The sequence below is a fragment of the Dipodomys ordii genome, unplaced genomic scaffold (genome assembly GCF_000151885.1).
Source record: "Dipodomys ordii isolate 6190 unplaced genomic scaffold, Dord_2.0 Scaffold4, whole genome shotgun sequence".
Classification (NCBI taxonomy): Eukaryota; Metazoa; Chordata; class Mammalia; order Rodentia; family Heteromyidae; genus Dipodomys; species Dipodomys ordii.
Window position 1 is genome coordinate 6271980 of NW_012267220.1, and position 17016 is coordinate 6288995.

Sequence of the window (17016 nt, forward strand, 5' to 3'; positions counted from 1 at the left end):
ACGTTCATCCTTTCATTTGCCAGGATTTGTTTAATTTATGCATTTTGTTGCTTATTTAATGGTGAAAGTTGGGGAAAGACTGAAAAAGCCCAACCCTTTGGACCAGACGATACAAGTTGTGTGTCTCAATACTCATTGGTCTAATGATACAGATTAATTGTAGCATTGAACTGGGAACCTTTTTCTCTTACTTGAAGAGGAATAAACACATATCACTTCTTACTTGCATTCAAATGTTCTGAGAGACCTTACACTGATAATGTGAAAACTAAGGCAGAGTGGATGTCAGACCACAGAGGAAGCAGAGTTGAGTGCTGCTTTTGTTAGAAAGGGTAGTCCCTCCATCTGTTTCTCTTCCCTTTACCAAATCAAGCTTTTCTCCCATGAGTGCAGTGACTCACACTTGCAAGCCTAGATACCTGGGAGGCAAACATAAGGAGGATTCCAGTTCAAGGACAGCCTGGGCAAAAAGATTCACAAGCCTCTATATCTCAGCCAATAAAAAAAACTGACTGTGTTGGTGTGCATTGGTCATCTCAACCACATAGGAAAGCACAAAGAGGAACCAGGAAATAGACTGAGTCCCTATTCCCACACAGAGAACAAAGCAAAGAAAAGGTTCAAGTGGTAGAGTGTCTGCCTACCAAGTCCAGTGCCCTGAAGTAAAACCCCAGTACCACCAACAATTAAAAAAAAATGTAAGCTGGGTGCCAGTGGCTCACACCTGTAATCCTAGCTACTCAGGAGGCTGAGATCTGAGGATGGCTGTTTAATGCCAGCCTGAACAGGAAAGCAGTGAGACTTCTATCTCCAATAAACCTCCAGAAAACCAGAAATGGCACTGTGGCTCAAATGGTAGAGTGCTAGCTTTGAGCTGAAGAGCTGAGGGGCAGCTTCTAGGCCCAGAGTTCAAGCCTCAAGACAGACAGAAAAGAGAGAGACAGAGAGAGACAGAGAGAGAGACACACACACACACACACACACACAGAGACAGAGAGACAGAGAGACAGAGAGAGACAGAGAGATCCTCATGGGGTTTTGGAGAGTCACAGGGTTTCATCAGAAGGGAGAAATGGATTTCATGGTCTGAAAACCAAGGAGAAATAAGAATATCTTTGTTCATTCTGTGTTGATATCTAAGTCTTCCATCATTTTAGAAGTAACATCTTATTAGAAGCTCAGTTGAAGAAGGACTTGATTCCAAGCTCCTGTACTTGTTGGTAGCTGTGCAGCCTGCTCATGCTTGAGTACTGAGGTCTTTATTTAGATAGCCTGACTTTCAACTCACTGCATTACATTTCGTGAACTAAACTCCTCTTCTGTGACTTCCTGTGGATCTGGGAAGCCTTGCTTTTTCCAGGGCCCAGGTGATGTACTCACTTCTTTCTTCTTTTGTGACTCTCTTTTCTCCCTGTATCTTTCAGACCAACAAAACTTTATCCTGTATATGAACATTGGGAGCTTTGAGGAGGAGACTGTTCTTGTCATAATGTAAACTTTTTATTCACATTCTAACTTGGTCTTATGGTCTTGAACTCAAGGTTTTGTAATTTTATCAAGATCAAGAAATGCCTTTATTTTACCTTTTTCTAAAGCGTTAACACTTTCCTGAGTAAACAACATAAAGGAAACCTTAGAAATTGCCCAATACAAAAACTAAAACATATTGGTTAAACTAGAAAAACATTGTTTTGGTACAGATATGTTATGCATATATAATTATGCATATATAATGTTTGTATATGAATACATGCAAACTAATCCTGAAAAGTCCAGATGTTGTAAACCTACTAATTCTATTAAAAGGTTGATATTTCTTCAATATGTTGCTTCAGTATGAGCTCTTAAACTTACAGCTCATGATTTTCTCGCCTAGAGAGAAGACAATGGCCAGGTATTTGTTGCTAATAACAAAGGCAGCCACTTAATGACGGAACTCAGACATCTCATTTCCCATTTCAATTTTGTTGTACTAAAGAAGATAACACATTTCTGAAACAGGAAAGCAGGTACTTTTGAGACAAAAACCTTCTATGTCTGTGTTACAGATTCCCACATTAGATTGACTTAATGGAAAATGGTGTGGGGGGAGATGAGGAAAAGGGCTTTCAAAGAAAGAAAAATTGATGATATTAAAAAATGGCAAATTGGATTTAAAAAATTAAGAAACATTAGTCTACCTTTCTCCAGTTTTTTTTTTTACACATTGCCATTGTTTTCAAGGCAGGCAAGTAGTATGGTCAGCCAAGTTTAATAACACCAAGATACCTGCCCTTCTCGAGATTTTTTACAAGCCTCTAATGACAGGCATTCTTAGTTGTCATTCTTACCCTCCACTCCCAGACATCCAGACTGTAAAATTTGATTCCAGCCAGTCAACTATTAAATGGCAATAATTATTTCTCAAATAGTGAAGGCGAAGTGTGACAGCCCTACCATATCAACTACCTTTCCCAAGGTTCATAAAACTTCCTCATGTGTCTTTTTTTCCCTTTCCATGTATGTGCCAGTGAAGGGGAAAAGGAAACTAAAGGAACAAGACGGAGGATTTCTTTGGGTGTTATTTTCTTTCCATCAGACCAGACTTTCAAAATGAATCTTAGCAGCAAGCAAAACTAAAACACAACTTATAGTCTTCCAGCCCCTTTAAACACAATTGTGGTATTTTATTTCCCTCAATAAGACAACTCCTCTTAAGTTCTTTAAGACAATTTCAATCACAACCAGAAAACCCTGACATGTAGGTCCCAGAATACTTACTAGAAAGACATTCTTTAAATTAGACAAAGTATTATATTAAAATTGCGGATGTGGCTTTGCTTCCTTCTACTATATCTGTTAAACATGGAAGTAGATTTATTTACCTAAGCAAGAGAACGTAATTGTGCAATTGAAATGCCAACATATTTTGATTTTTAAAAATTGAATTAAAAGATGGCCACGATGGGTTACTTGAAATCTTACATGTTTTGGGGGTCGGAGTGGGGGTAGAAAATAAGAATACATAGTTCAAATCCTGCTGAAGCATAAAGCTATCAAGACCTCATCCGAATCAGTCATGTGAGTGTGGTGGCTCACATTTATCAGCCTATCAAGGCAGGAATTAAAAAGCCTCCATGGCATTCACAATCAAGAAATGACCCAGCATTTACTCATTTCTTTAAACCCGTTCATTATAAGAATATTGTGTGTGTGTGTATATACACATATATGCACATATATTTGTATGTATATGTGAGTTTTCAAGTGTACAGAAGTGCCATAACCAAAAGTAGATTTCTTGTGGTGAGAATGAAATCTGGTCAAACAAGGAGGGAGATGTTGTTTCCTAAAGAAATCTTCGGAATTCCCTGAAGTGATGTGCTGAGTGGACTTAATTCATCCAAGGAGGAGCTATCTCTGGACCAACCACTATTTCAGAATGTCTGATGGATGGTTGGGCTGACTGTCCCTGAAGTTATCATCTGAAATGGATGAAAGGAAGGCTGATTTTTACCATCTTGGTACCTGCAAAGCACAAGGGAGAAATTCAATACCTCATTTTTATTGAGTTTTAGGTTCATGTCTCTGTAGCTCCTACCTATTCTGAAGGAACTGAGCACATTTGCTTTTAGGAAACAATGTAGTTGGTGTTTGGTATTAGCCACAAATAAATCACCCTTCTATTGCCTCAAATCAAGTAAGATTGATAACTTAGAACACATACATACACACATACACACATACACACATCTTCATTTTATGAAAACTGACTTCAAATTGTTTTGCATTCAGGCAGCAACATTTAGTATTCAAGGGCACAGATTCTATGCTGCAATGTCTTAATTTTTTTTCCCAATTGCTTATAATATTATTTTTAGATACCAGTTTTACATATACAGAGTCTCATGCACATGAAAAAGGTTAAAACACATTCAGTGAGAACAGACATTTTCTTTAAAACTTGTTATATTCAGTGGATTTTTTCCACCCTTTCTATAAAAAAAGAGACACGTGGGAGGAGAAATGATCAAATCCCCAGCAGGAGGTAAGACCTGCTGAGCTCCTGCAGCAGTGGCAAGAATGCTCTAAAGCTTCCTAAGTGTGTGAGATCCCAGCTTCATAAAAATGAGTCAGGGCTTGCTTGGTGACAGGTACAATCTTCTATTTCCTAAGTTATTTTTAACTTTAGAAGCTGATTTCTGTGAATTTTAGTCTATTGAACCCACTTTCCCACTACTTGAACACAGAAGAAGTTTTGGGGAGGATGTAATGTGCCATTTGCCTTTTGCATATCGGAGGGTATCATTCAGTAAGAGAGGGAAAATGTACCAACATGCTCACTGATTTTTACATTTCTCTTTTACTCTGACAGTATTATATGGAAATTAGATAGCTAAAAATGTATGTGTATATGTATGTATTTATGTGCGTATGACAATGGTCAGAAACTTGAAATTCATGGGGGAGAAGCCCTCTAAATCTCAGTTCTTTAAGGTATAGGCAGATTTTTAAAAATCAGATTATATATATATATATGTGAGACATATATGCATAGCACATATATATCATATATATATATATATATAAATATATGGTTATTACGTTTGTCGGGAGTATCACCTTTAATTCTGCCTTTCAGTAACCATCTGTATGGACTTGGAAGTTTCCCAGTTATCAGACAAATTAATATTTCCATCTTATTTCTTTTGCTCAATGATTTGTTAACCTTTAATCTTGATACGAGAAAAATGTGGTTCACATTTTATAGTTGAAAATCCCACTAGTAACATCTGATAATTAAGCTGGCTTATGTGTCAGAGAAGTCAGGAATTTCATTAGCTCACTAGAATGCCACATAAAATTTCGGTAAAGTTTAGTGCCTGTTTATACAGGTGATTGGATTGTTAATTTTACAGGTCACTTACTAGAGAAGGAATAGTATATAATTGGTCTGTTTCTCAGGGGTAGATTATTATGTGAGTGGAAATAAAACCCCACAACTCAACTCTAATAAATTCATATGATCACCTGTAATGTAAGCCTTCATTTTCTATGTTTTCAAAGCATTCTGGAAACTTTTGATCAATTATTTGCGTGACCTGGATTGAAAATTTTCAAAATGCAACAAGAATCCCACATTAGCATTCATTTTCAAATGTCTCTAATTTATCTACTTATTACCACCTGAAAAGATTTTTACAAGGCACGATGGAACATGGTACAATCTCTTCCAATAAACTTTCTCAAGCCGTTCAAGCAGAGTTTCCTGCTGAGTTAAGTGCCAGGTTTCCTGTGCATCTAGGTTTGGTTAGTCTATCTCTTCACCAGAATCAATTTACATTTTGTGATTTCGACTGCTGTCCAGGAACTTCCTCAGGAAAGTCATATGTTCTATTCTCGGTTACAATTTAGATATAACAGTGTTTACAGATGGTGGAGGGGGTCATGGTGGTCAAAGAACAAGAAACCTCAGCATATGGGGGCTGCCCACAGCAAGACTAGAGAGGTCGGGCAATAGGTGAGATCTAGCAGTAGGATAATCATTCTAAGAGGAAGGAAGGTTGTAGTGTTGTGGCTCAAAGACAGCACTCAAGGAAATACGGATTCACATGGCTGAGGTATTAGTTTGCAATTAGTTTAGGACACCAACAATGAATTCCACTATGCCTTAGGGTCAGGGAAACCTACTGTAGCATTTCTCCACAAAAGTTTTTAGGAGGAAGATTTTCTTCTTCACATTTGTGAGCTCTGTCTTTGCTCTGCATTGGGTGAGCCTCCGTGGTCAGGTAATGGCTAGGATTGGACGATCACTAGGACACTGAAGTTTGAATGCACATTGGAACACTGACCCTAGGAACCTATAAGAACAATTAAGACACTATTTGAAATCACCAGCAATAACTGGAGATAAGAAAACTGTCGTATCATTCTTGAGCACATGCAAGCACAGAGTTAACAAATAGTTCATGTATTTGATTAGATAAAACTTTAGAGGTTGTGGGGTTTTTCTTGTTGGCAAACTGAAGACTTCAAGAATGTATGATCAGTTCACTGAATCTTAATCATACAAACTCTGCCATACATTTTATTGTAACACATAAAGATGAAGGAATATCTTCTCAAACAAATGCATATGCAAAGTGGTTTAATGTTTAAAACTTAGTATGTAACATATAAGTCCTAGAATATTAGAAAAGTTTTCTTTTTAACTATTAACTAAGTTCAAAACACATTCTCCTGATGGTGATACTATTTTCATATGCTTTATAAGAATCATTTATAATATCTCAGAGTGTTTTGTTTCTCGGTAGTGGGAATTGATTTCAGGGTCTAGTGCTTACTTGGGAGGTGCTCTACCAATTGAACCAGGTCTCCAGACCATCTTTATTGCTGGTTATTTTAGAGATAAAGTCTCTCAGACTGTACAACCCATGTTGATTTTGTATGCAATCATCCATATCTCAGCATCTCAAGTTGTTAGAGTTACAGGCATGAACTACCAGTGCCAAGTTGTATAATATCTGAGTTTTAAACAATTGAAACACATATTGAATACATTAGTACATATTTGAGAATGCAAGTCAACTATGGGCGAGTGTTGTGACAAGCTTATTAAGTGGTTTAAAGCTAATCTGTAATATGTGATGATATAGAAGCAGAATCCTTGGGAAAAGTTATCTGTGAAAATCATTTGCCGACTTGGTTATGCTATTATGCTAAATTTTTTCTAGTATTTATTAAATTACCAGACAGTTTTGTTGAACTTCCTGGGTTATTCCAAAACATTGTGTTAATTAATGTCAGGTTCTTTTTAATAGAAACCAAATTAGTTAGGCATGTTTTTCTTCTTTTCTAAAAAGTGACTTAAGTGACTGCCTTCTTTCCTACCTTCCTTCCTTCCTTCCTTCCTTCCTTCCTTCCTTCCCTCCCTTCCCTCCCTTCCTTCCCCCTTCCCTCCCTTCCTTCCCCCCTCCTTCCCTTCCTTCCCCCCTCCCTCCCTTCCTTCCTCCCTTCCTTCTTCCCTTCTTTCTCTTTCGTGGCAGTTCTGGGGTATGTAATCAGGTGATAGGCAGACACTAACACTTTAACCATAGTCCCAGGCTTTTTTGCCTTATGCTATTTTTTCAGCTAGGGTCTCATGCTCTTTGCCTGAACCTGGCCTCACCTCTATTTCTGCCTTTTATGAAGCTGACATAATCCACCACTTAGCTTACTTGTTAAGATGAGATCTCTCTAACATTTTGTGTAGAATGGCTTCAAACTACTCTCATGTAGTTGGGATTGCAGACATAAACCACCACACCCAGAACATTAAGCCTAATTTCTGACTTTAGTATTATCATTTTTGTTATGAGTTGGATCTGAAATATCCCATAAAGCCCATATACTAAATACTTGGTTGTCAATTTATGACACTATTGGGAGGTGATGGGAACTCTGTGGGTGAGGCCTCTTCTGTCTGTCTGTCTGTCTGCCTGTGTTTTGCCTTTCTCTTTTCTGCTTTGTTCCATGATGAGGAGAGGTACTTTGTTCCAACACATAATACTGATTATGATGTTCTATGTAACTATTGGCATAGAAGAAATAAAGTCAAGTGACCATTGACTGAAACTCTGAAACTAAGTCAAATTAAATCTTTCTTTTTTTTTTTTGCCAGTCCTGGGGCTTGAACTCAGGGCCTGGGCTCAGTCTCTGAACCTCTTTGTGCTCAAGGCTAGTGCTCTTGGACTCGAGCCAAAGTGTCACTTCTGGCTTTTTCTGGAGATAAGAGTCTCATGGATTTTTCTGTATGGGATTGGCTTTGAACCTCGATCCTCAGATCTCAGCCTCCTGAGTAACTAGGATTACAGTCATGAGCCACTGGTGCCCGGCTAAACCTTTCCCTCTTTTATGGTACTTTTCTCAAGTATTTTGTGATATAAGCTAACCAGTACACATTTTATATTTAAAAAATCTGCAATTAACTTTAGCTTTCTCTTTCATTCACCCCTCTCCTGCACAGAGGATATTATTTTTGGGGTATGAATTAATTCTTTCTGAAATGTATTGAAAAGTGTCTAGCTACTAATGCATATTAAAGGTAAAAATGAAAGTTGTACCCTAACAAAAAAACAAAACAACAGCAACAACAAAAAGAATAGCTTTGGAAAGCACAACTGCTCTGTCTGTGCAGATTCAATAAGGCTATGATATCCATATTAACACTGTCTTAGGATTCAAACTCTAAGACTAATGTATTAAACTCTAAGACTAATGTCAAAACAAAGAAAAAAACTAGGAAAAACTACCAGTATTTTGAAAACTAAAATGTAATACCGTAGGTATTAAAAGAACAACAAAACCCAAGCAATAATATATCTTCTTTATTGCACAGGAAAGGAAATTCAGAGAGATGGTGACATATTTAAGGCAGTAAAATAAAATCTACCTGTAACAGAATTTTTTTAAAGAGATTATTAAGTCATTAGAAACAAGGGAGCAACCACTTTAGTGGATAAGCTAGGCGAAGATTTGAGGTGTCCTATGGAGTTTCATCATTCCTTTCCAGCTTTGATAATTGAAACGACATCCAGTATCAGACTAACATTTACTTAATCATGTTCCAATGGTTTGTCCAGGTGTAAATTACTCCGGGTGAAGTCAAATGAATGTCAGGGTCATTCTAAAATCTGACCTGTGGTCAATACATGTAGATTAGAAACTCTTGAGTTTGCAACCTCGAGGAATTGCAACATCAAAGTAATGGAATCTGATGCCTTAATCAGCCAGTCTCTCCACCATGTGTAGTTTCCTTTGGGCACAGCTTCACTTCCTGCAAACACACATTTGGTAGTGTTAGTAAGAGGTCTGCTTTTGTGAAATGCCATCAGCGAAACAAACAAAAAGTCTTTGTGGTTTTGTAATAACCAGTATATGTCTGAGACAAGCAGAAAAGGTCAGATAAGTTGATGTTAGGTGAAATTAACCCCAAGATAAGTATTCAAATGTTTTTTTTCTTTCATGCGATTGTTTCTAACATATTTATAAGATGATTTCTTTGTTGCTTTGTATGTCCCTCCCCCATGGTATAACCCCTGCTTTTACTGTATTTGATGTTGGTATAATTTGTGGAGGGGAAGGGCAAAAACAAATTGTTTAAATAAGGATACAGGTGGACCCATTGCAACCATGAGATGTACAGGTTGTTATGTTGAAAAACGAACTTTACAACTTTGGCAGGGGGAGGGGGATGGGAAGGGGAAACAAAGGAGGAGGCTACAATGCTTGATAAGAAATGTACTCATTAGTTATACAACTTGTGGAGGAGATGGGGAAAAACCAGTTGTTTAAGGATACAGGTGGACCTGTTGCAACAATGAGAAGTACAAGTTGTCATGTCCAAAACGAGCTTTACAACGTCGGTGCAGGGGGTGGGGGGTGGGGGGGAAGGGGGGGAAGGAGAAGGATTGGGATTGGGGGGAGGGGGGAGGCTGGGAAGGGATGTGAAGGGTAAACAAAGGAGGAGGCTGCAATGCTTGGTAAGAAATGTACGCATTATCCTGCCCATGTAATTGTAACTCCTCTATACAGTATGTTCACAAATAAAATAAAATTAAATTAAAAAAAGAAATGTACTCATTATCTTGCCCATGTAATTGTAACCCTTTGTACAGTATTTTCACAATAAAAAATAGCAAAAAAAAAAAAGAAATGTACTCATTATCCCCTTGGTACGGTATTTTCACAATAAAATAAATAAATAAATAAAAAGAGATGGCTTTTCTGGTCCTCAACTTAAACCAAAGTTTACAGAACATTTACCAGATGTGTGGCAGATCTGGCAGACACCTGATGAGCTATGTATTTGAGCTGTGTATTTAATTCTTAAGAAACTTAGTGACAGAAGAATAAGGGAACATTCCCAATGTGACACGGCTGCTAAGGGGTACAGCCAGCTCTTGAATCCAAACAGGGCAGCCCCCAAATGTATGCTTCTGTATTCAATATCCACATCAGTGTCTACATGTGGCCCCTAGCCATATGGTTTGCACATCAAAACAGCCGTCCCTTCTATGTGAATATTCTGTGCATTATTTATTAAATTATGAAAAGCAGATGTGCCACAGAAAGGTACATAGTCTGTGCACAACTTATTACATTAAAAATATACTGTTGATTTTGCTTTTTGTTTCAATCTTTCTTTTTTAAGCCAGTTTTAGAGAAGGGATTATGTCTGATATTTACTATAGTCCTCCTAGCTGTAGTCCAGTTTTTCAAACATACGGAGGCTCTATAAATACCATCGTATTGATATCTTGGTGTCTGTGACCTAAATCTTCATGGAGACTGCCTCGCCGTATAACTACCAGTGCTCAATACATAATTAATACCAACTTCTGACATTCTTGCTTCCCAGGTGCCCTGAGCCGCACAGAGTTTTTTTTACCTTGTATCCTGGTTTTTTTTTGGTATGCTTCTTCCCTCCCAGGCCATTTTGATTCCTTGTTTATGACCCTCGTATTCACTGTCAGATCTGCTTTTAGATGCAAGTCCCTGTTACTAAAATCAACCATTTCATAGGCAATGAAAGCAAACAAATGAGGAAATATTTAAGTGAACAATCAAGGTGAAGCTCGGCAGCTTCTAAGATTTCAGCATTGTCTTACAGTGGCTAAACTTGAATACTAGAAGAAATAGAACACTGGAGTTGCGATTCAGTTGACAATGCTCCACTGATTGGTGCTCATACTTTAGAGCATGGCTGTTTCTACTTATTTGTTAAAAGAATCACTTCTTATTTGCTGCCTTCCGCACTCCCTTTATCTTCTCCTGACCAGCCATACCCCAGACCACTGGAGGTATTCAGCTCTTACCGTGCCTGGGTTTCTTGTTATTTCACTGTCTGGGATGCTCTTAGTATGTTGTGCTTCTTCATGAAGTTGGTTCTTTGAGCACGTTCCCCCTCAGGCTGCTGGATTTCAGATTCACTTTCATGCCTTCTAAATCTAAGATTTATCTTTTCAAGTCTCTGCTCATGTGTTTCTGTGTGTGTGTGTGTGTGTGTGTGTGTGTGTAAGAGAGAGAGAAAAGAGAGAGAACATGTGTTCTTCATTACCTTCTCTCCAAGATTTCCTTTTCCCTTGTGACCGCCCCACATAGACTTTTGCAAACAAAATGAAAATAGTAATTTTTTTTAAATCAATAGCTTGAAAATTCTTTTTTTAATAAAAATATCACAACCAGAACATTTTCAGATGTCAGTTCTAAGAAGCTAATATGTAGAACAAGTCAATGGAGTGAAGTATGGAGAACTCTAGAAGTAACCAAGCTAACTAACCCAGGAAAGCTGCATAATCACCTATTCTGCTTTTGATATCTAGTAACAAAATTAACTTTCAAAATTCTGTCTGACAAAAGGTAGTCTAGTAGTGTATTTAGAGCAATCCATGAAATTTCAGAATAAAATATATAGCTTTGAAATTGTCTAAATATATCTCTCTGTGTCTTAGTGTCTTTGAAAGTATGATCTGAAAGGTTTTCAGTAAAATCAGAGAGTTAAACTGAGGGAAGGAAAGAACATTTGCTTCAAAGTGTAAATAAAGTCTAAACATATTAGTGTCTTAGATGAAGATTACTTTTAAGAAGATTAAAATTATACCTTAACTGGATAACTACATGAAACAAATATAAAAAAACTTTTTCCACAATTCATGCTCAATATATCATCGGCCCTTATGAGCAACTAAGGAACAAATTAATTAAGAAACAATAGTGATTATTTGTCCTGATCTAGGGCTGCAGCCGAAGAAAAAAAGATTGGCGTAATCTTGAAAGTGTACTCTGGGAGTTTACAGATTTCAAACAAGTATTTGTACTAGAAATTACACATAGTGAGAAGGATTGCTTCAGTTTCTTTGCCAGGAATTTAGATCAGGGCAATGCAGGTAGCAGGCTGTCTTCAAAGAAAGAGAATGAGTCATTAAAACAAAAAACAAAAAACTATGCATGAAGCTGTTTTTAAAAAGGGAAGAAGGAGAAAGGGCAAGAACCAAATCGTTTTTGGGAAAGGAAGAGTTAGGGAGGAGATGGATTTGTGAAAATCTATAGGAATAGGACATTCCCATTCATGAAAACCATAACTCTCACATGCAAACTACAAGATGTAGCAAGTTTGTACTGATAGCTTTTTTAAAAAAATATTTTATTGTAAAGATGCTGTACAGAAGGGTTACAGTTATATGAGTAAGGTAACGAGTACATGGTTTTTAATGTATACTACTTCAGAGATACACATAATGGAAGACTTTGTACTTAGTATTTTGGTGATGCCTCAAAATTTTCTGTCCTCATTTTTTTCTCATAATCTTGACATTAAATGGGTACAATTTTTGTGCAATTAGATGTGACCCCTAGAGTTGAATACCAGGCGATGGTTGTTCATTGAACATTACATTGGAAAATAAGAAGTGTCACAAATATTCTTGGCACTGCTGTGGATGTAGACATACAATGGAGAAATGGTTAGATTTTTTTGGTTATCGCAGTAAGAACATCTGATTTCATATCCTTTGTGATTTATTTATGTATTCATTTGTTTATTTGTTGTTACTAGAATTTGTTCTCTCAGATGTTTCCTATTTGTCTATAAATATTATTTATTATGTCCAAATTTTATTATCTCAAAATTTCTTCTTAGATCTCTGAATTTTCTTTTAAACAGCTTTTTAAAGATCTTGTCTGCCAGTTTTAACATTGGGCTTATTTTAGAGTCTGTTTATATTTTATGTCATTTTTTTCTCACTGAGGTAAGGGATGGATTTTCTTGCTTGGTTTATGAACAAGTAACTCTAACTATGTCAGATATAGTCCAGGAAACCTGGAATATTTTTCTTGTTTTATTGGGTGCTAACTTTTGTTATGAGTGGCAATCATATAACTGGCAGACCTTTCAGAGCCTAACAGATTTGCATTTTGTTCTTCGATATTTTACATTTCACTAGACCCTGAAAAGTTCCAAAACTTAGATTTGCTTACTTGTGAGCTATATAAATGGAATCAGACATTGAGTGCTTTCGTGACCAGTCCCCTTTCTTTTCCATTGTTTTATGAAATTCATCCATGCCAACGGATATTATTATCATTTATTTATGCTTATCATTTTCCTCTTTAATGCAACCTATCTCTTCTTATAGCCTTTCACCTAAACATTCAAACAATGCTATGTACGATATACATCAAGGTTAGGCCAATTCTTCCTATTTAAAGTACCGGATTCTTTATATATTCTTCACATTATGTCTTCATTCCACCTCCAACTTTCAGGCAATAGACAGGAAGATCCATGGACACAGTATGGGTTATGTCCAGCTATACTGACACTATGAGAAAAAATATGCACATTAGTATGATTGTGAGAATCAGGAATAGTTGTATATGTGAATAAGCGTGTGTGCATGGATAAGAGTAGTATTCAAATGTACATTAGCTATTCTGTGGTATGCAGAAGCCATGGTTTGAGCAGGGGATAAGATATCAAAACTTTTAAAAAAAGTTTTGGTAGTTGCTTTTAAAGCAGATGTTCCAGAGAAAAGGATATCAATGGAATCTGGTTCTCATCTCTAAAAGTTAACTATGGCTATGATATCTAGTCCTGAGCTCAGCAAAATTTCAGTTTAGACATGAGAGCAAGTCTGTAGGGATGTGGGTATTTTTAAACACGTTCATAATTCTGGAACTTCTTATATCTTTCAATGTAGCATAAAATTGGTCATTTGGGAGAGGCCTTAAGTGAAATAAAATTCTTTCTTTTATTGCTACTAGAGATCTACTTCTTTAATTTTCTTTGACATCTTCTCTTATATGCTAAAGCATATTTCTTGAATTATCCAAAAGGGTCTTGTTATTTTTCTCATTTTAGTTATTAGTCTGGAAATTGCTACCATTCTGGGATCTCTGTGACATTTCTGTATTATAGCCAAACCCAAGGGCCAAGTTACTTATTAGTGGCAAGTGAGTGAAGCCACTATAAAGCTTTAGAGCTTTACATTAGGTTTGGGATTGGCGCCCAGAATGATCACCTACATGCAACAACTGTATTCTATGTCTTGCAGATGATCTTTCCTTTGAAAATTAAGTAAAATCACTACCTTCCCTCAGATTGCCTGGATATTTTTTTGAAAAAAGTACATTGAATATATTAATTTCCCTGATGACAATTTACTTTTCTTTGCTTTATTAGGTTAATTGAAAACCTTTTCCCACTTAACAGAGTGCTACTGAAGGTAATTGATACAGTTTTGAAAATAGGTCAAATTTTAAAAAAAAGAAATCTTGTTCAAGGTTACCAACGAACAAGAAGAGGCCCACAAGTCACGTAAATGTAGCAAGAGAATGAGTCTACATCCATGGGGTTCATTAAGATGATGAAGTATAGTTCCAGTTGTCTTATCTAAAGCACATCATGAGATATTGTGCTCCAACCTCATGGCAGTAATTCAGTAGTCTCAGGATACGACTGTGATCCATTTCTATAAAATGTCAGTGCTCCTTGCAGTCTTTGAGCGGCCAAAACTGCTGGAGAGATATGGTATATTTCTACTGCTTCTTTTGCATGCTTCTGTTTTTTACCAGCTGAAATATGACTGAGAACTGGTAATCTAGGCCAGGCATGGCTAGGCTGGACATGATGGCTCACATTCATAATACTAACTACTCAGGAAGTAGAGATCAGCAGAATTACAATTTATGGGTGCCTCCCCCCCCAAATGTGGGATCCTATTTTATCCAATAAAAAGGCTGGTTGTGGTGATTGGTGCCCATCATCCCAGCTATTAATGAAACTTAAAAAAAGAGAATCATAGAAATGCAAGAAGAAAGCATTTTAAAAATAGAGCAAAAAGGACTTGGGTATGGGGCTCAAGTGATAGAGTAATAGAGCTGAGAAAGTTTGCGGCCCTAAGTTCAAACCCTAGCTCCACAGAGAGAGGGACAGAGGGAGGGAGAGACAGGGAAAAAGAGGGAGAAGAAAGGAGGGAAATAGAGAGAGAGATAAAAAACCATCAAGACCTGAATGGATATGAGCTCATAAATGTAAGACTCCTTCTGTTTTTGCAACTTCCTCAAAACCATCTTTGCACATGATTCTGCATGTGTAATGTGTGTGTTAGGGTTGTGTGGATGCACTAGTACTACCTTGGTCGATGCAAAGTGTGCTTGGAAGCATGATTTTATAAATGACTGACTCAACAAAAAGATCATTTTTGTGATTTCTCTACAGATTTAAGAGAAAGTATTTTCTTCTGAGGGGTTTAGTAGATATGAGAATCAACACTTAAAAAAATCTGAATGCAAAAATCCATAGCTGGTCATCTCCCTAAAAGCTACTCTCATTTTATTCAGGATTCCCAATTTTATTTATGGCAGTAATAGTCTCACTTTAACCTTTTTTTTTTGCATTTTGCTATAACCCAATTATTTTTATTCAAGTGATATGAGTTTGCCTTAAAAAATATCCTAGGCTGGGTGGCTTATACATAACCGAAATTTATTGCTGGTAGTTCAGGATGTACAGACTCTGATGAAGGCTCAGTCAGATGTGATGGACAATAAAGAGTTTGATCCATATGTAGCCATCTTTTGTGCGTAACTTCCTGAAGCAGAAAGAATGAGCCATCTCTTCCCTATTGCAGACTATAGCAATAGGGAAGCTGATTCCATCAATGAAAAGTGCTATTTCAGAATTCTAGGCAATTTAATTAGGAGTTGTAACCTTCGAAATTATCTTTTCTTTCCTTTATGCAAGAAAGGAGGATATGAAACCTAGTACTCCAACAGCACCTCCCTCCCCGAAAATGTTTTCCAGTATAAGAAAGGGAGCTGTATGCAGAGATAGCAAATGGGGCTTGTGGAAGAAGATGGGTTTCTTGGTGAGTTTGTTGACATGGTGTCTGTTAAAGGCTGTCGACCAATTTCTTCACTTCTTCTAAACAAGCAAATGAATGTAGTTCACTGATGCTTCAGGTTTTTCTCCTTGCCACCAAATGTGATCCTAACTAATATATGAGGGGACACAGAAATAGTGATGAATGCCAGAAAAATTCCCATCAAGGAAGGAAATAGGATATTTTTATTCATATTTATAGAATTGTTTTAATACTCTTTAAAGGTTAGGAGAATTCATGTTTTCCTCCTACCGTGTTAGGACAAATGCCTATTTCAGTCTAGTGCACATATACTAGATTGCCTGTCTGCCTACACTTTTGCTCCAAATATACCAAAATACAAATACATTGAAAGACAGGTAAAAGGCGGAGGGGGGCAGAGAGCAGGGAGGGAGATGCTAAGCTACAGTTTTTTCTGAAACATTTTATTATGAAGTCAAAAACCTGCAATATCTCTTCCATTGTCAATTAGGAAACAACAACTGAAGGTGCAGACTTCGAATCTTGGCATTGCTGTTAATTAGATATATTCATAAATCCTAAAGTTCACTTGAAATAGATCCTGACTCACAAAACAAAATTGTATTTAGACTTGTACTATTAATTATTCATTTTGCACCACTAGGAGTTATACTGCCTATTTGTGCACATGTCACAATTTGAATTACTTTTCTATCATAGTTTTTGACTTCAGTCCTAATACACATATGCATACACATTTACTGCATAGGTGGGGAAGCTTAAACATGGCTATCTACAGGTTTTGCCTCCTCCGATGTTTTATCTTCCTAATTGCTCACTTTTAAATCAGTGGGTTTAGGTTCTCTATCAAGGGAGCTGCACTTTGCGTCGTGAGCTGAGGGAAAGGAAAATGAGGTATTTAATTTCCTCCAATGCTTGCCATGTATCCAATGCTCTCCCCTGTATCTGAGCTCATGCAAGTTCTGGCAATACTATAGGTTGTATGTGTGCCTTGTTAATTCTACCTTATTCCACAATGGGGCTAGAAATCTCATGGACTTTTTTTTTGTTTTGTTTTTTGGGTCTGGTCATGGGGCCTGAACTTTGAGCCTGGGCGCTGTCCCTCAGCTCTTCAGCTCAAGGCTAGCGCTCT